Here is a 20464-nt window from a genome sequence, read left to right on the forward strand (position 1 = left end):
CCACAAGCACATATTACATTTTGAGCAGCCCCATCAAAATGAGCCCTAGGATAACTCATCTGGAAAGGTAATATTTCCTTTGAATTTTCTTTTTTCTGCTGAGGGATGGAGGGTAGAAATGCATTATACTGGGAAACAATATGTTCAAAAACAATTTTAAAACTATCCTTTCTATCTTGAAATAAAACCTTATTCCTCCATTTCCAGATTGACCAAAAGACTAAAAGAGGGATAGGTCTCCAAATCGCTTTCTGTTTACTCCACCATACAAATGCTTCTTTAATAGAGGAATGAGTAATATAATTGAAGCCAAAATAAGTGGCCAGATTCTTCCAAAGCTCCTCAAAATGAACACATTTTAAGAAAATGTGTAAATTGTATTCTTCCTCAGATTTGCAAATAGAGCAGATAACAGGGCCATACCAGTTCCTCTTTTGCAGATTGTCCCAAGTAAGATTTTTATTGTGAAAAACAAGCCATGAGAATATGATAATCTTATAGGGGCACCCATATTTCCAAAACGTGTATGGGAAGATGTTTTCAGAAAGTAGAAATGGACCTCTAGAAAAGATAGATATATGTCTTTTACATAAACATTCATCTTCCCTCCCTTCCCCTTCCAGATAATACCATCCTTAGCTTCAGATCTGCATATCCCCCTGTTTTCCATTTTCCAAATAATCTGATTCCATTGAAGTGCTAATAAACCATTAAGGCCCAGCGCAGAGGAATTTTTCCAGATGGGAATAGAACCCTGCCATTCATCAATAACCTGTGCCTAGTTAAAAATTCCCTTTTGATGGAGGAAATGTAATAACTGAGGAGAAAAAGGAATATCTTCTTCACCGCTCGTAATGGGATCAAGACCAATAATAATGTTGTTCCCTGTCTGAAAGCTCCATACTAGGTTTTTGAAAAAGAACTATTGTATCTTACGAAAGCTCCTCCATATGGCAGATCCTCGGTCAGACCCTATCGATCTTTCCCTGTACCAATAAGTAATATCTTTATTGCCCATGTATTTCATTCTGATGGACTTACTCCATATATTGTTCCCTAAAACAGCTCTCCATAAAGATTTACACAGCAACGCATGACCAAACTTTCGTAGATCCATGATACCCCATCCTCCCGTCTTCTTTGGAAGGGTAAGGTTTGATAGTTTAGACAGGTGAAATTTCCTTTTTTCCTTGTGACCCCCCCATATAAAATTCGTTGTTAATCTATTAAAATTATGAATAACACTTGCCGGTATATAAAATAAATGGCCCAATATAGCATTAGTTGGGCCAACATAGATTGAGTTAAAATCATCCTCCCAGCCATAGAAAGACATTTATATTCCCATCCTGCTATTCTTATGAAGTACCAGTTAAGGATCCACGTCCAGTCAGCATTTGTATAACCCAATGGTTTTCGATGATACCCCAAGTATTTCATGCCCTCTTTAAGTGGTTTCGCTTGTATATTGAAGAGATGGACAAGATAATCTATTATTTCCATATTTACATCCCCATGATGAAAGGAAGATTTGCTGACATTTATAAGAAGACCTGTAGCTCTTTGAAAATTTCCCAAAATTCCGTGCAGATAGTACCAGGATTGTCGACAGAGCATTGCAAAAATCAAAATGTCATCGACAAATAAGTTATGAGAAAAATAGTTTCCCTTGCTGATTGTTAGTGGGCGACATCTACCCTCCCTAACAGCTCTTTTTATATGAAGGCTTAAAGAGTCCATAACAAGAATGAACAGAAGGGGGGAAAGGGAACACTCCTGACGAAGTCCTCTGGCAGCAGAGAAGAAGGTAGATGGAATACCATTGATAAGAATGGCATAATTGACATTTTCCACACAAACCATTATCCAATTAGTACATTAATTATTGGGCCCAATTTTGGTAACAAGGCACCTCAGAAATCCCCAATCGAGATAGTCATAGGCCTTCTTAAGGTCTATTTTCAGGATGGCCGCTTCAATATTTTTTGTGTGCATTGAGTGCAGGAATTCTTGAGTAATAGCAACAACTTCTAGTATGTTCCTTCCGATTAAGAAGCCATGTTGTTCCTGGGTTAAAAAGCTAGATAGGATGCCTCGGATTCTCCCTGATATGATTTTAGAAATCATTTTGTATATGGTATTGCAAGGAGAAATGGGTCTGAAGTCTGAAAAGGTGTGAGAAACCTTTTTTTTTGGGATTAAGGTAATGAATGTAGAGGAGATAATATGGTTTATTTTGCCCGTATTCCTGGATTCCTCTACCATACCCAAAAGGTCATTTTTTATCAGATCGAAGAAATGAATAAAAAGTCTATTGTCCAGTTGTCCTATTAGGCCCCTATACTACTAGTGTAACCCCAGTCGTCATAACTTTCTCTCTGAGCATTGGATTGAAATTTCGTAAGAAGGTACAGAAAGAGGATAGACTGTAGTTTCTTGTAGATATTTTTTAGAGCCAGAGGTCGAAAAAGTGACACGTGGAACTTCATACAAGTTCGCTCTTCTGGAAAGGTCTATAATCAGGTCATCTTGGGAGATTGTGCATAACTCTTTCTTGGAGAATCCAATTTGGATCAGACTGGTGGCATTGGAAAGAGGACACAGAGGGCTACGACAGGTCGCAATTTCAGAACTTAAAGATTCGAAAGTACAGAGTTACAGTCGTTTCAAGATCAAGCTCCTAAAATAAAAAAAAGTAAGATGAGGAAGTTTGATGGCAAGGATCCGGTAAATTGGATACTTCAGATGGAGCAATATTTTGATATACATGGTGTACCACTGTTACAAAAGGTATGTATTGCATCTTCATATTTAGAACCGGATCAATTTTTATGGTATGAAGGGCTTTTTTCCGTAAACAACTTGTTACGTGGTCAATTTTCACGGAGGAAATGATAGCACATTATGAGGATACAAAGAGCAACACCTTCTTTAGAGCAACACCACAAAAATTGGAAAGAGTAAAAGGGCTTTGTGACATAGTGGAAAGAAAAATTATGGAAACCAGGAAGCATACCCCTCACAACTATAAAGATGGAAGTGTTGTTTCTCCTAGCTTTCCACAACCTACAAGGGTTACACCACAACAATTGGAAGAAAAAAGAGAAAAAGGGCTTTGTTACAATTGTGATAGCAAATGCAATAAAGGTCATAAGTGTGCTAAGAAGAAATTATTTTACATAGAATATGAAGAGGAGGAAGAAAAGGATCAAGAAACATCAAAAGAAGAAGATATACGCCAGGACCCCACCCCAGAGAAAGAAGAAATGAATCAGACCATATCTTGTAAAGCATTGGCAAGAATTACCACTCCTCAAACTCTCAAGATAGAAGGACATATCAAGAAGAAAAAGGTGCAAGAAGTGAAAGATCACATCGAGAAAGAAGAAATGAATCCAACCATATCTTGTAATTCATTGGTTGAAATTACCACTCCTCAAACTATCAAGATAGAAGGACATATCAAGAAGAAAAATGTTCAAAAAGTGAAAGATCACATCGAGCATCAAGAAATGAATCCGACCATATCTTGTAAAGGATTGGAAGAAATTACCACTCCTTAAACTCTAGAGATAGAAGGACATATCAAGAGGAAAAAGGTTCAAGTAGTGAAAGATCACATCGAGCATCAACAACAAGTTCTCCAAATTTTAAAGGATAACGCCACTTCCGTGCAAAATCAAACAAAACAACAGGTAGATCAACATCATAGTGAAAAATGTTTTGGTGTAGGTGATTGGGTATTTTTACTGCTACATATCAAGCAAGCTATTTATGAGAAGGAAATGTTGGCAATACTACATGCACTTAAAAAATGGCGACCTTGCCGAATGGGAGGACTCTTCAAGGATGAGGATGTGGAAGCATTGTTTTGTGCTATTTCTATTATCCAACCAGATTGGATAAACAAAGCAAGGGATGAATGGAAGAAGGACGAAGAAGTATGGCCACTTATTCAAAAGTTGCAAAAGATCCCAATTCAAACAATATTGCCAGAAATTGAAGAGGAAGGAAAAATCATATTGGAAGCTGGAGCAGTCACAGAAACAAGAACTCGATAGCTACGAAATCGATCAATTTCAGAGTATCTCATCAAGTGGAAGAACTTACCCGCTAAAGATTCCACATGGGAGGACAAGAATTTTATACAGAAACATCAAGAACTACTCAAGCGTTGAGGACAACGCTTTTTGAAGGAGAGGGGCATGTTAGGCCCCTATACTACTAGTGTAACCCCTTATTGTTATTATTACAACCCACTTATTATATTGATGTACCCATGTAGTGCCCATATTGTTACTATTGTGCCCCATAGAAGCCCACTATTGTTATTATTGTGCCCTTACATTATTATTGTTATGTCGGCTCTGATTATGTTATGACCCCTTAGACTCCTATATATAGAAAGGAGGTCTTTTCATTTGTATCATCCAAGAATTGTTCATTTATGTAATGTAAAGGAGGTTGCCCCCTCGAAGAAGCTGAATTTTAAGGCGTTGATCTATCTTTTCTATCTTTTCTTGAGCTGGTTTCATAACACGTCCAGGCCCAGAATTTTATCTTTTTAAAAATATTTCATGACCGACAAAAGCTCCTCCTTTATGATATTAGCAAATAACAGATCATTTTGTTCCTCGTCGAACATAGATGTAAAGGATTTGATACCCCAGATGATATCTTCAATCCCGATGTGCCGGTTCCTTTTGTATGAATTCTGAAAAAACTTGACTGCTTCTTTTGTAATATCATCCTGAGTCTGCAACAGGTTGCCCTCCTCATCTTTTATCTCCCATATTGTATTTGTTTCCCGTCTTTTGTTTGCATATCTGTGAATTTTTTTGTGTTCTTGTCACTCTCTTTTAACCAAATTGCTCTGCTTTTTAGTCTCCAGGTTGCTTTTTCAATGGCCAGAAGGTTATGTTTACTTCTTTCCAGCTCCCTAATCCGGGCATGCAAATCCAAAGAAATTTTTTTATCAGTAAATCTCCCTGCGATTGTGTCAAGCTCCCTATTTATATCTAGAAGAGCTATTCTGTTAGTACGCTTCTTTTTGAATTGCCAATCTTTTAACCTTTTCCTGAGTTGTACCAGGCAACACAGTAAGGATTCAACATGAGAGGATGGGCCACGTGGAGAGGATGATAGCCAATAATCCTGTACAATTTTATTGAACGCTGCATCCTCCAACCATATTCTGTTGAACTTGAAAGGATAACCCTTCCTGTGGCTCTGAACAATCCATTGCAGGGATATAGGTCTATGATCAGAAATGAAACAAGGTAAAATATTTGAGGAGGGTAACCTAAGACGATCCATTAGCCTGTCATGGATTAAGAAGCGATCAAGTATTTTAGCAAGATATGCATTCTCAAATCTCCCATTATCCCAAGTAGGAGCCAACTTTGAAGGACAAATATCCACAAAGTTGTACTGGAGAATAGCCTCCCTAATGATACCCCCACTGGATCATTTTTCCTACCTCTGCCCCACAATTAATCACTACTCAAAGTACAGTTCAAATCACCTACTATCAGTAAAGAGTCAATTTCCATAATCTCAGAGGACAAGAATCATTTCCAGAATGAAAGACGATCCTTATATGGGGCATAAACATTCAGAATATGTATAATACCAGCCATGCCCCTGAATTTTGCAAGAATCAGGATGCCATCAAAACATCTAAAAGCCCTGGCCGATATCTAGGCCGGGTCCCATAGAACAGCCAGGCCCCCGGAAAGACCGATAGCCCCCGTCGTAGTAATATGCCATGTAGGAAACATGCGCCTGAAATAGGCAATTGTTTCAGGACTGCCATGCATGGTTTCTTGAATAAGGATTATTTTAGACGAAGATGAATGAAATAAATTCTTAAGAGCCAAAAGTTTTGGGTCTGATCCAAGAACTCTAATATTCATAGTGAGAATTTTAATCATGAGGTCTTTTCTCCAGGCTTACTTGCTCTAAGAGGCCCACTTACCACAAGATTTATAATAAGAATATCAATCAGGGATGGATCATGAAGATCATTTCTGGACTTATCCCTCCTTCCACGGAAGTGCCTACTACCTCTGTTCTGTTTCCTTCTAACTGTGATATTTCCCGCCGAGGTAGGACTAATAATAGGAGAGGAGTATTTCTGTGGTTTGTGAATGGTGAGAGGGTGTAGATGAAGGGATTCTCTTCTCAAAAGCATATCAAGATCGCTTCCAATATAATTAGTAGGGGAAGATATAGGCGAATTAAGAGGAGTGACAAAGATTATCGGAGCTTTACCTTTTAAATCAGTCTTGTTTTCCTCCTGAGAGGAACCATGCAAGATTGGCGGAGATAGGGCTATACCCTTTGAAACAGGTCTGTCTTTTACAGGAGATGGAGAAGAAGATGGAATGAAAGTGATGTGGGATGAAGAATTGATGTCAAGATATGGGTGTGGCACAAGAAGAGGAGACCTAATAGCAATCCCCGAGGAAAGTTCCGGAGGAATGGGATGAGAGTGAAAAACCTCTTGTGTACTCAATGGAGGTAATGAAACCTGAGCCTTATTAGGAGAATGGCCAAAATTAACCAGAGAATGGGATCGCAGATAGGATGAAGGAGCATCTAGATTCTCTTTTGGGGAAAAGGAGTACCGGTGAGAAATCTCGCATGATGGGCCTACCGACTTTGAAATGCTTCTAGATAGTACTGGTGAACCTTTATCTGCAAACGAGGCTGATCCTTTTAAATTATTCCTCTCCCCCCCAGCATCATAGTACTAATTATCCCATAAGTGGGAGAATGATTTCACATGAGATTCCATCCTTTTTGCCTTTCCTCCCGGACGTCGAGGACAGTGTGATTTTAAGTGCCCTGTTTTATGATAGACCGAGCAACGAAAAGGAACACCCCAGTAATCAAGTCTCTGTTGAATATATAACTCACCCCAATTAAGGTCAATGTGCTCAGGAAAACCGCCTCTGTATTCTTTCTCAATAAGAATCCATGCTACCCTTTTATCCTTAGCTCCTAGACATTTGGGATCCACAAAAACAAATTTCCCAATAGCATTCCCTATATCAGAAAGTGTCTCCTTTGTCCATAATTCGATAGGGAGGCCTGGTAATTTGACCCAGATGAGGTTGTTTTGTGGGGTATTTCGCAATGGATTAAAACCAATATACCATTTGTGGAGGGCCAGAAAACTTTTCCCATGGACCCAAGGAAGAGCCCATATAGTATCCAGATCCTTCACATTTAAGAAATGGAAGTTGTACCAATCCTTCATGAGCCTAACAATTGTGGGGATGTACCCCAACAGAGAATTCAATTTGGAACCAAGCCAAACTCTCATCTGAGCATCTTCCATATCAGGAAAATGCCATCGACCAACCAAAGCACGAGAATGAAGACTGGAAATTCTGTCCGCAAGAGAGACACTGTCCAGATTAATAGCTGATGGAGGAGGGACGATCTTTGCAGGACGATGGTTTTTCTTACGTCGTTGATGAACATGTTCACCGCCTTTTTGTTCATGTAATGACTTATAAGGTTGAGGATTCAAATGATCAGCCAAAGAGGACTGCCAGTTCATCGGATTGATAGGTCTACAATGGTTAGCTTCTGCCTCCATGGCAGCCCGCACCATAGCTGACGTGTCAGACTCAACGGATAAGATCTCCATAACACTCATGGATATTCCAATATTCGACAGATAAGCAAAAGGGATGGATATGTAAGCCAAAAGAGCATAAGATGGGGAGCAAATCAAGAAAATTAATGGGAAAAAGCAAATCAGTACGATCCAGATAAGATGAGGAATGGTTCTGATATACGATACATTCCCATAATAAAAGTCAAACAGGACGAAAGGATCGGAAGATATTCCCAAATCTTATAGCATCTTGTAAACAAATAGGTAATACCAGCACCTGACAGATAATAATGATGGTTCTGACATACGAAGCAAACCCAAAATAAAAGGTTCGACAGGAAGATGGATCAGAAGATTATTACCAAATCATCCAGCACTTTGAGAAAACCTAGGGAATACCAACAAACGACAGATAATAATAATGGTTCTGACATACGAACATACCCAAAAATAAAAGGTCTGACATGAAGAATGGAATGAAAGATTATTCCCAAATCTTTTAGCACCTAAATACACCTCGGGAATACCAGTTACTGACAAAAACGTAGAAAGGTTGACTTACTTTCTAGAGAAAGTGAAGGAACCAAAAGCAATGACGACGTACTCTAGGAGGAAGTCAATAACTCACGTGAACCATCCTACGTCCAAACCCCCTCGAATCTTGGAAAAAAGAACAAATCAGGAAATTTCTATCACCGTCTCCAGGAAAACTAGAGGGACAGAATAGGCAAGATAGTCGATACCAATAGGGATCATGAAAAACATGGCAAAACGATGCAGCAGCAGTAACAATACTTACATTTACACCACCAATGACCTATTCTGAAACTGAAATCTAGGCACGGCTTAGATATGACACAAATATTCAGAAACCATGCAAATTTGTTTTAGGAGGTCCTTAATTCCTGTTAAAACTTTGTGATCCATGCACAGGGATATGAACGGATATCTATCCTTATATTACAAGACTGGCAATTAGAGAAACATAGAAACTACACTATAGATTAAGGATTATCATCTACACAATGCTCAGGACAGAAAAAACAGATACAATAAGGCTTGTATGATGAACTAACCTTTTAAAATAAATCGGGCAAATAGACATGTCACCGCCGAGAAGAAACATCACCCAACCAAAGCTGCCTCGACCCGCAGCCTCCTTCATATGCCAAGAAACACCAGAGATATCGCGACAATAAACAGACGGGTAAAGAGAGACATAGCCAGGATACGAAAAGTGATACAGAAACTAGAAGGACACAAAAAGCTTAGAGGAAAATACAAGTGGATAAGTTCAAATATAGAGTATTCAAAACCAGGATGAAGATTACATCACTAGTCCATAAACAGAGTAAATGATAATCGACATTCGGAAAGGAAAAACTGATATGATGGACAACCACAAAATTAAACGCATGAGTATCTACGCTTTAAACAGGAGAAAATACCAGGATGGAGCACCGCGCCAGAAACCGGGAAATCACCTTCCCTGCGCAGAAACACGCAGGGAAGAGAAGAAAAGGAAAAATGTCAAAACAAAAACATTCCCCACCTTATACCATAAGAAGAAACAAAAGAGGATGGACTGAGAGCCAACACGTAGCAAGACGGATGTCTGCCGAAGAGAGCTCGGGAAAAAACAAGCTATGCGTAGAGTGAAAAGGTGTCACGCCGGAAATAATGAAATGTGTCCCCCAACATGTGCCCCCTCCATGAATCCACAGGTATTATTGGCCATCACGATGGCCCAACCAGAGCACACAAACTGATCTCTGTGGATTCAGCAATAGGTCTGGGCATCTCGGCAGGTAAAACGCCAAGGAGGAACACCTCTATTACTTGCAAGTTGAGGGGCACTCAAGTAAAGTAGATGAAGCTGAGCAATATTGCGCCACAATGAAACATAATTCATCTCTCTATAGCCAGAATGATGAAAACTACAGTGAGAATATTAACTTCGGGATTTACTGCATGGTCATCTTATTAAGATGCAGGGTTGAGGGTTGTGGGCCCTGTAAAATGTGAAAATTTGCAAAAGATAACCCTAGGAGGTTGTCGTAACTAATAATCAACAAAGAATGAACAATAATTAAGGTTAACAATAACAAATAATCTCATGGCCCATAAGTAATCAATCTGACGACAACCCATGTTCAATTGTCTAACAATGGATATGACTGTGAAAAATGGTGTAGAGTGGTAGCTGGGGGAGTTTTTACCAGAGGGAAATGCCTTACGACGTAATTATAACTTTATTTTAAATTATTATTATTATCAAATAATAAAAAGAATTAATATATAAGTTAAAATGATTTTTAACCATAGAGATTCTTAATCTGTAAATTGTTTTGCTTAAAATACCATGAGCCATTACCATGGATTATCAATACCAAATGCCTAAAAAGCCATTACTCACTTCATTTTCTTTTCCTCCCTCTAAGTCCAAGGGCTAGAGTGAGGTTGCTGGTACTAGGCTTTTCCATAGGTATATTCAAGAGTTCACAAGACACGAAACAATTACAACAATATTCATTAAGAGATTGCTCATCATGTCAGTGTTGGGGATTTGAACCTCGGTGGGGAAGATAACAACCATTACACTCAATGACCCGAGATAACCGCAATTGAAAAATTCATATGATACTTATTCATATGCCATTTTTCTAATTAATCAATTTAATTAAAAGAGAAAAAATGACACAACTATTTTGAACAAAATATCAAATTTTTGATTTATGTATATTATTATGAATATTTTAGAATAATCTTTACTATCTACCTAATAACTAGTACAACAACATTAAAAATATTAATGTGGTTGATACGGCCAAGGCTTCATTTGTATCTACTGTTGATAAATATATAACAAAAAAACTATTGCAACAAAAAGATTATTATTAACTTTGATCTTACTTAACCCTTAAGAATCTGAGGTCTTGATAAAAAACAAAAGTGTTTGAAGAGTTTCTATCCTTTACTACCAAGATATAAGGTAGTGTTTTCTAAAATTAGGTATGCTTTGAAAATGCCTAAGAAATTGGTGTGCTTTTAGACATCAAATTTTTAAAATTTATTAAAATTCAATGCAACCTAACAAACTCTCTAACACACTATAATGGTTGACAAGCATTCAGACAAAGCATATGTTGAGCATATTCCCTTGAGAATCAATCTAGGTCATCAATTAAAAAAATAAAAAAGTCAAGAGATCCTCATCCACCTTAAGTTGAAATAGGAAGCCCACTAATTAATAATAATTAAATTAAAGTTCTGCAAAATCATATTCCAAAATAGACACATAATTAAATGGTTAGTAAATGTTGATAGACATCAAAACATTTTCGTCACAAGTGCAATTCATATTATTAAAATTTAAAACATCATAAAAAAATAATGAAATTATATTATTTTTATGCGGTCCACTACCCGAAAGATAGTGACTACAGGCTCAACCACAAAGCGGGACCTTGAAGGTGTCCAAATAATTGAATCCATGACCTCTCAATAGCAAAGGTGCTTTATTAATGGGGACTCCAATGGAGTATGGTAGAGATGTTGTAATGTAATGTTTAACATTTTGACTAAGTCAAGTTATATAAAAATAAAAATCAAATTAAATAAAAAGATTAATGTAATGTAAACATTTTAGCTAGGTAAAAAAATTAAAAAAAACCCTTAAAATAAAATAGAGAAAGATAAAGATAAAAAAAAAAAATAATAACCCTATAAAAATAAAATAATAATAAAAATAAAAATGACCCATGGTATTCATGTGGAATATACCCTATTTAAAGGGGAAATTAAACTACCCTAGATTTATCTTAACTCTGAATCTACCAAGGAGGGATCAAATCCCTTTTCACTCTAAAACAGGTTTGCATATGAAGAGATCTAATCCCTCTTGGCGTATTATTATTAATTATAGAAAGAATTAATATATGAGTTAAACATATATACATTTATAGAAAACATATAACAAGATTCTTAACCATGGAAACTCATCCTATTTTACCATAAAGATCCTTAACCTATAAATAGACTTTGTTACAATACCATAGGCTAATACGATGGTTTACTAATACGACATGCCCAAAAACTTTTAACTCATCAATTTAATTAAAAAATAGAAAGAGCATAACTACTTTTAAGATAAATATCAATATTTGATTTTTAACTACTACTATCTAGAATATTTAATAGAGATTAAATCCCTACCATCGACCTTATAGTTATTGATAATTAAATTAAAATTATGAAAATCCTCTTTCAAAATAAAAATATCTATCAATATAATTAAAAATTAATAATATTACAAATTTAAATTATTAAATTTATATAAATTAAAGTAAATTTCTTAAAAATATAATTAAATCATTCAAAAATTTATCATCTCATTAGAAAAAACCTATATCATTATGAAATGAAATGATATTTTAAGGTCCACGAGACTAAAAATAGTCCATGAGACCATTAGTTTCCTATTTTTCGCTTTTTGCATTTCAATCCTTTTTCGATTCAAATTGATGATGAGCTAGCCCAACCTTCCAACAATCCCCTCGCTAAAAAGACAATGCCAAGAAACTGATGCTAACATGTTCTCATAACTTTCTCTGATGTCTTTGAATGGATCACATTCCAAAATGAAATGTTTTTCCCATTCCACAGCCCCATACGTGCAAAATGTACACACCCGTTCTTCCCAAGCTTCTTTAGGCCTTTTCCACCATCCTGTTTCACACCAAGTTGATGTGAGTTGGTCCTTAATTGAGCAATAAGAACCCTTGCCCTCCATGAAATGCTAGCTCCATTGAACTCTTTTTGTTGTAATTCACAAGTAGGATTGAATTCATCAATGTAATATTTCTTCTTTCTAGCCAACTCTTTTCCCCATACCATATTTCTTCTTTCTACCCAACTCTTTTCCACATACCTTTTTACGAAACTTCTCCATAACAAAATCCTTTAGCTCCTTGCCATTTGTGGGACATGAATTGAGGTAGATATTCCATTTTTGCATCCATGTGTAGTTTTGTTTCATCCATGTTTTCTTTCTTTCACTCATGCCTTCATTGAAGATAACATTAAGCCATCTACCTACTCTCATTTGCTCAATTCTTTTTAGATATCTTATGAGCCGCACCATAGCAATTACTTCAATGGGAGTTGCTCCTGATTCACTCAACATTATCTCATAAGGTAATGATCTTTTTTATTTTGAACTTGAACTTGCTCATGATCAAGCGTTTTTGGATTTTCTCAATTTGCTTCCATTTGGAGACGGGAGTGCTGCTAGCCCACAATTCACACCCATATAGCATCACTCGACAAACTAGGAGTCCAAAAAGCACTTCAATCGTTTTCCAATCCCACAACTCTACCTCTCTACATCTGTTTTGAAGAGCATATAATGATTTCCACCCTCCGAAAATTCTCTTATTTCTGTAGTCCTCCCAATTGTGTTTGTTGTTGAAATCAATCCCAAGGTACTTGTACTCATTTACTTCTTCAAGAATGTTGTCTTCAAAGAAGAAAGTATGTTGGCTTTGCTTCCTTTTATTAGAGAAAATCATTATTTTGGTCTTGCTAGTATTGACTTGCATCCCCACTGCTCTACAAAAATGTTCAAGGGCATATAAGTGCATTTGCAATCCATGAGTCGATTTAGAAATCAATACAATATCATTAGCATATAAAAGAAGCTTTATCAGAAACACCCCCAACCGAACACCATCTCCACCTTGCAGGTTTAGCCACTCCTCCAATTTATCAATATATAAACCAAAAAGAGTAGGGGATAAAGGGCAACCTTGCTTGACTCCAATGTCACTTCTAAAGCTTTCTGAAATACCTGTTGAGGTTCTAATTTTGGCTTTCACTTCTTCATAAAGTCTATGGACAACGACTCTATAATGCATAGGAATTTCAAGTTCTTCCATTCTATGCCACAACTTATCACTAGGGATTATGTCAAATGCCTTTTTGAAGTCAACAAAGCAACAAAATACTTCTTCTTTGTCCTCCCAAACCTTTTCAACAATGTGTCTCAACATGATATCATAATCCACTATAGAATATTTCAGCCTAAAATATTTATCTCTCATACATACATACATACATATTACTTCAATACTTTAAAAATATAATACTCTCAAAAATATAATTAAATCATTAAAAAACTTACTATCTAATAAAAAAAGGAAAAGTATATCATTAAATTCAAAATATAACATATTTACCTTCATTTAAAATATATATATCACATTACCTCAATGTTCCATTAAGATCCGATGACTTTGAATTTTTTTTTGTTCAAAAAAGTTTCTTAGAAATGTATAAAATTAACTTCCATATCCTTATTCATATGTAAAATTAATAAATAGTATCAACTTACCATCTCATAAAAAAATTATATCATTAAATTCAAAATACAAAATATAACACATTTACCTTCATTTACCTCAATGCCCGATAACACATGACCTCAATGCTCGATTAAGATCCGATGACTTTGAATTTTTTTATGTTTTTTTCAAAAAAGTTTCTTAGGAATGTATAAAGTTAACTTCCATATCCTTAATCATATGTAAGTTTAATAAATGGTATCATTTATAGGTAGACAATCAATATTTGTTGAGTTATGGTTTTAGAAATATTGATAGTTTTGTGTATAAACAAGGAGCCACTGTGGTGGCGCTAGTCCATGTCGGTTGAGATTTAACTTGTGTTTAATTTGCATTATCATCAGAGCGGGTTTGCATTACTAGTATGTTTTAGGCATGTTTACTTGTATTAAGGTTTAGTGAATTGAATAGCGAATTGTTGTATGGACTTTTTGACTTTATGCAAAGAGTAAAATATAATGAACTTTGCGTTTGTTAAATAAGAATTGTGATAAATGTAAGATTAGTTTTAGATGTAATATTCCAATGTCTCATGATTTAGAAAATGTGTAGATTAATAATTAAAATGTAATAAAATTTAAGATTGAATCATGGAAACTTTGACGGGAAAAAACTATAAAAGGTAATAATAATGCATTATAATGTATGAAGAATTAAAGAGTGTTAAAGTAAGTTATGTATTTTAATGGTGCATAAAAGATAGAATTTTGTTATTTTTTTACATTTGAATATTATGGAAATATTCATAAAATGATAATCAGCAAATAAACATTATTATGAATATAAATTTGATAATTAAATCCGTGGTGGAGAGTGTTCAATATTTAGATAAACGATTGTCGGAAGTCAAAGAAGAACTTAAGCATTTAAAAATTATGGAGTCTTGGACCCATGATTGAAAGATTAGATATCTAGTAACATGTTTGGACATAAGCGATACCATTCAGGTTAATGTCAATGATTGGCGAATTATTTCATGGTCAAAAGAACAAAAGATATATTTATTTTAAAAGATTGTTTATCATAACTTTAGTGTGAATTTTAAATTTCTCCAATTACAAATTAGCAAAGAAAATAAACCCTGTATCTAATTTCTAATTAGTAATTTGTTGCATTTAATTAATAATTTGTTGTGATGCAAAAGGACATGACTTTTGGTTTTTTTTATAGCTTTGGGTTAGTAAATATTGGATCTAAGCACAATAGCAAAGCAATTTTGATAAGTTTATTTTATAAATTAAAAACTAAAACAAACAAATTAAATTTAAAAAAACATTCAAACTCTACGAGTTGAAATGTAAATTGATCATGATCTGCAAGAAAATATTCATTATCTTTTGGTGTTGTGAAAGGACTTACATCACAGATAAACAGATGCCATTAAACATAGTTGTTTTTCTATTTTGTGATTATCTTAATAAGGGGGTATAGTTTAATATAATTCATTTATTTGGCATAGCATAGGCATAGGAGGTATGATGACATATAGAATGACGAAAATTGAGATAATTGAAAAAAAAAAAAAAATGGAGATTGACTATAGCACTTCAAATTACTCTATTTTTTAGTTAGAAATAATGTTTTGGCAGCTTGATTTTATAAAAGTTATTATGTTATTAAACTTTATATGTGGTGACAAGAAAGGCTTGCCTTGGGATAAGCTAATTATTGCAGGTTAACACAACTAGGAGAAATGATGTTACATGTTATAAATTATGAAAGTCATATTCAATTAATAGTGTTTTAAAAAATAGATAAGAGTTCATTTCAATGTGGGAATCTTTTTATTCAAGGAATTTTATTTCTTTGTGATTGGAAGTGTAATCTTTGCATTATGAATACTGAATAATAAAAATATTATAGGAAATTTATAGTTAGTTAAAACTATAAATAGTTTAATAGTTATAATTAAATATGAATGGATAAGCAGTATTTAATATTATATGGCTAATTTAAATTATAAAATGTATTATTTGTTTAAACATTAAAGATTAAAGATAGAGTGTGATATTATAATTAAATAAAAACAAATAATAAGAATATTTTTATTTTTTAAAAGTTATTATGTTATTAAACTTTATACTTGGTAACAAGAAAGTAATACAACTGGAAGGAATGATATTACATGTTATGAGTTATGAAAGTCATATTCAATTAATACTGTTTTAAATAAGAAATAGATAACAGTTCATTTCAATGTGCGAATCTTTTTATTCAAGGAATTTTATTTCTTTGTAATTGGAAATGTAGTCTTTCCATCATGAATACTGAATAATAAAAATATTATAGGAAATTTATACTTAGTTAAAACTATAAATAATTTAATAGTTATAATTAAATATAAATGAATAAGCAGTATTTAATATTATATGGGTAATTTAAATCATAAAATGCATTATTTATTTAAACAATGCAAGATAGAGTGCGATATTACAATTAAATAAAAATAAATAATAATAATATTTTTATATTAGATCAGAGATATTGAAATTTAATTAAACATTAGCATAATGAATCAAGAGCCATAGAGACAAAATAAAAAGTGCCAATGCAATTCTTATTAACTAATAATTAATGCATTAAACATTGGCATAATGAAAAAATATTGGACCAGAGATATTGAAATTTAATTAAACATTAGCATAATGATTCAAGAGCCATAGAGACAAAATAAAAACTGCCAATGCAATTTTTATTAAGTAATAGTTAATGCATTAAACATTAGCATAATGAATCAAGAGCCATAGAGACAAAATAAAAACTGCCAATGCCAATTTTTATTATTAACTAATAATTAATGCAACATTCCACTAGATGAATGTTCACATACAACATGATCATTTAAGAACATAGGATTTGTGCTGTAACATTTTGCCTTCTGTCAATACAATGTCATTTTGTCAGCAATGACAGCAGTTCATTCCAAGTCTGCATGTTTCAAAAATTTCAGTTGAAGGGGATCCCATGGAATTTGCAGAAATTTATGCTTTTTTATACTAACTTAACTGCTGAATTTTAACAAGATCATTTGCAGACTTTCCTAGAATGGCTGCAACTGTGCGTTCAGATGTTACAACTTCAACTGTGCGTTGAGATGTTACAACTTCAACTGTAGTTTTTGTGATAAGCTGACCAGCTGCTGTCACACTGCCAAAGGTGATATACAATGTCAAGGACATTAGCACAGAAATACTGATCAGCAAAAGCACTATGATAGTAGCAATTGACAAAATTTTGCAAATGTTATGTACCTTTCAAATCTGGCAGAAGTCTGTTGACAAAGAATTGGGTCTTCAAACTCAGAGAAATTGCCAATACTGTTTATATTGCGATTTGACTGAATTTTGAAACAAAGCATATAGTTAGTTAGTACTGCAGGGGTTCATGTTTGCAGACAGATTTATGGTTGTCACACTGCCAAAGGTGATATACAATGTCAAGGACATTAGCACAGAAATACTGATCAGCAAAAGCACTATGATAGTAGCAATTAACAAAATTTTCCAAATGTTATGTACCTTTCAAATCTGGGAGAAGTCTGTTGACAAAGAATTGGGTCGTCAAACTCAACTTCAACTGTAGTTTTTGTGATAAGCTGACCAGCTACTGTCACACTGCCAAAGGTGATATACAATGTCAAGGACATTAGCACAGAAATAGTGATCAGTAGCAATTGACAAAATTTTGCAAATGTTATGTACCTTTCAAATCTGGCAGAAGTCTGTTGACAAAGAATTGGGTCTTTAAACTCAGAGAAATTGCCAATAGTGTTTATATTGCGATTTGACTGAATTTTGAAACAAAGCATATAGTTAGTTAGTACTGCAGGGGTTCATGTTTGCAGACAGATTTATGGTTGTCACACTGCCAAACGTGATATACAATGTCAAGGACATTAGCACAGAAACACTGATCAGCAAAAGCACTATGATAGTAGCAATTGACAAAATTTTGCAAATGTTATGTACCTTTCAAATCTGGCAGAAGTCTGTTGACAAAGAATTGGGTCCTGAAACTCAGAAAAATTGCCAATACTATTTATATTGCGATTTGACTGAATTTTGAAACAAAGCATATAGTTAGTACTGCAGGGGTTCGTGTTTGCAAGCAGATTTATGGTTAATTATCTTAAATAGAAATTTAATTGAATCAAGGAATCTGCTTTTGTTGTAAGAAATCAAAATCAAAAAGTAGCAACAGAGGGACAGTAGACAAATTGTTGGCAAATGTTGGAAAATGTCAGAGGGAGATCAAGAACTGCATACAAAATTGGTGCAGTTGTTTGCTGTGGATTGCCTGAAATTTCAATCAGTGATTCAGATTTTCCTGGTCTAACTTCAAGAAGATTAACTTTGGCATCAGAAATCTAACCATACAAAGAAAACATGATCAGTAAATAAAGTGTGTTCATAGCAACGCATCAACAATTGAGCTTGTTATTCGAGCATGCAAGAGTCCATGGTTATTTGAGCATTATAAGTTAATGGCATTCTGGTTGAATACTGAGGGTTTGTCTTAGCTGTGGTTGGCATGCGCTATGGTGGTCTGATTGGCGGCCAGCTGTTCCTGCTCGAGATGCTGGAAAGTTCGGCTTGGGTTTTACTGTCTTCGTGGCCTTTGGGTTGGTATTGTTACTTGCTTGTCTAGCTTTGCAGTCTGTGTGATTTTTCGTCTGTGGTGGAGTTCCTGGTTGCTCGGATATTGTTACTTGCTTGTTTAGCTCTGCAGTCTGTGCGATTTTTCGTTTGTGGTGGTCTTGTGGGCGGACAACTGTCCTTGGTCGAGATCCTGAAAAGTTACTCGACTTGGGTTTATTGTCTCTTCGTTTCCCTCAAGAGTCCATGGCTATTTGAGCATTATAAGTTAATGGCATTCTGGTTAAATACTGAGGGTTTCTCTTATCTGCATCGCTTTTATGAGCGATATAAGCTAAGTCGAACCAAGGTTTTGGAGGTTGGAAAGGTTGGTTTTGGGGGTGGAAAGGTTTTGGGGTGTTATTGGGGGCTCGCATCGTTGGAGGTGAAGGGCAGGTGGTCCAGTGACTCCCAAGCCATTATGTAACGTTGGTATGAATCGGACTGTGTTCGCGCCCTTTGGGTTATTATTGGTACTTGGTTGTTTAGGTCTGCAATCTCTGCGATTTTTCGTTTGTATTTGTTGTATTGTCTGCGCTGAAAACACAATGCGGTTTCTGCTGGCCGTGATGCTGTGGACTTGTCTTAGCTACATGGGTTTTATGGAAATTTCTGTAAATGTCGGTTTCGACCGCCATTTGGAACGAGACAACCTGAGTCAAGCTATGGAGTGTATTCAAGGTTTTTCGGTTATGGATCTATGGATATTTGACTTTGATATTACTCCTAAAACGGAAGGTTGCTTTGTTGACTAAAGCTGTATAAGACTAAAACACATGCCTAAGATGGCTTGTTGCAGCTTTGCAATGTTGACGAGATCTGTTTTGATTTGCAAAAACAGTTTATTAGAAAGTGAGTATTGTACATACCTCAACCAATTGATCAGTTTCGAAAGCACACCGAGGAAGCTGTTCTCTTTGTAATATTCTAATATTGGCAGCTGTTGTGTGCCTCATATCAGAAGTCGGTACAGCATCCCTGCCAATTAGACAACACAATTTCAAAATAAGATCAACTTGCTGAAACGTACTTTATCATATGCAATCCTATTATTGGTTAGGAACTGTATCTGTGATCAAACTTCAGATTCACGCCAACTAGCTAAACATGAGAGTGCAGAAGGAGAGATCAAAAGTGTGAGGCTACAAAGCCATAAAATTTTGGCACAAAGCCTGTAGCATGTGCTTTTCAATGAGGTCTAATAGAAACATTGGCTGAAAATATTGCAGAATGCTGAGGATGTAGGCAATTAAATGCAAAGAACCGACTAGAAATTTTAGGCACGCGTTTGATAAAAAGTTTTAAGTCCCCTTGCCGAAGTACTCCAAAGTAGCTTCTGCATAGACAACACTGTGTGTGAAGTGCACTTCAAATGATATAAAAAATGAAATGGGTTGAATTAAACTTACTGCTTGGACATTCTTTATCATCGTTATTTTAAAACGCTAAATAAACCTTATTCTCTGCCCTGTAAACCTTAATTCGACTTAGGAAAAACACCAAATATTTCCAAATATCGCCGCGGTCAACCCAAAGTCAGCGATCTATCGATCGCTTATAGTCCCCGGCAGGGACTAGTAACTATGTGTCATCATCTTTGTTTTTTTATTCTTGAGTCAAATGAATGCAATTAAACTAAAACAGAATGCACACAGAATCCAGAGTAACACATAGCAAAGTTTTAGAGACATATATGTAAAAGCAAGTGAAACAGAAAATAAACGTACTTTCACGTTGAACTGTGAGCGGCTCTGTTTTAGAAGATAAAGAATTGCAAAAAAGTCATTTCTATCTATATC

Source organism: Pinus tabuliformis, chromosome 3_2 (assembly GCF_031772625.1).
Source record: "Pinus tabuliformis cultivar Carrire ecotype Pingquan chromosome 3_2, CPIR1, whole genome shotgun sequence".
Lineage (NCBI taxonomy): Eukaryota > Viridiplantae > Streptophyta > Pinopsida > Pinales > Pinaceae > Pinus > Pinus tabuliformis.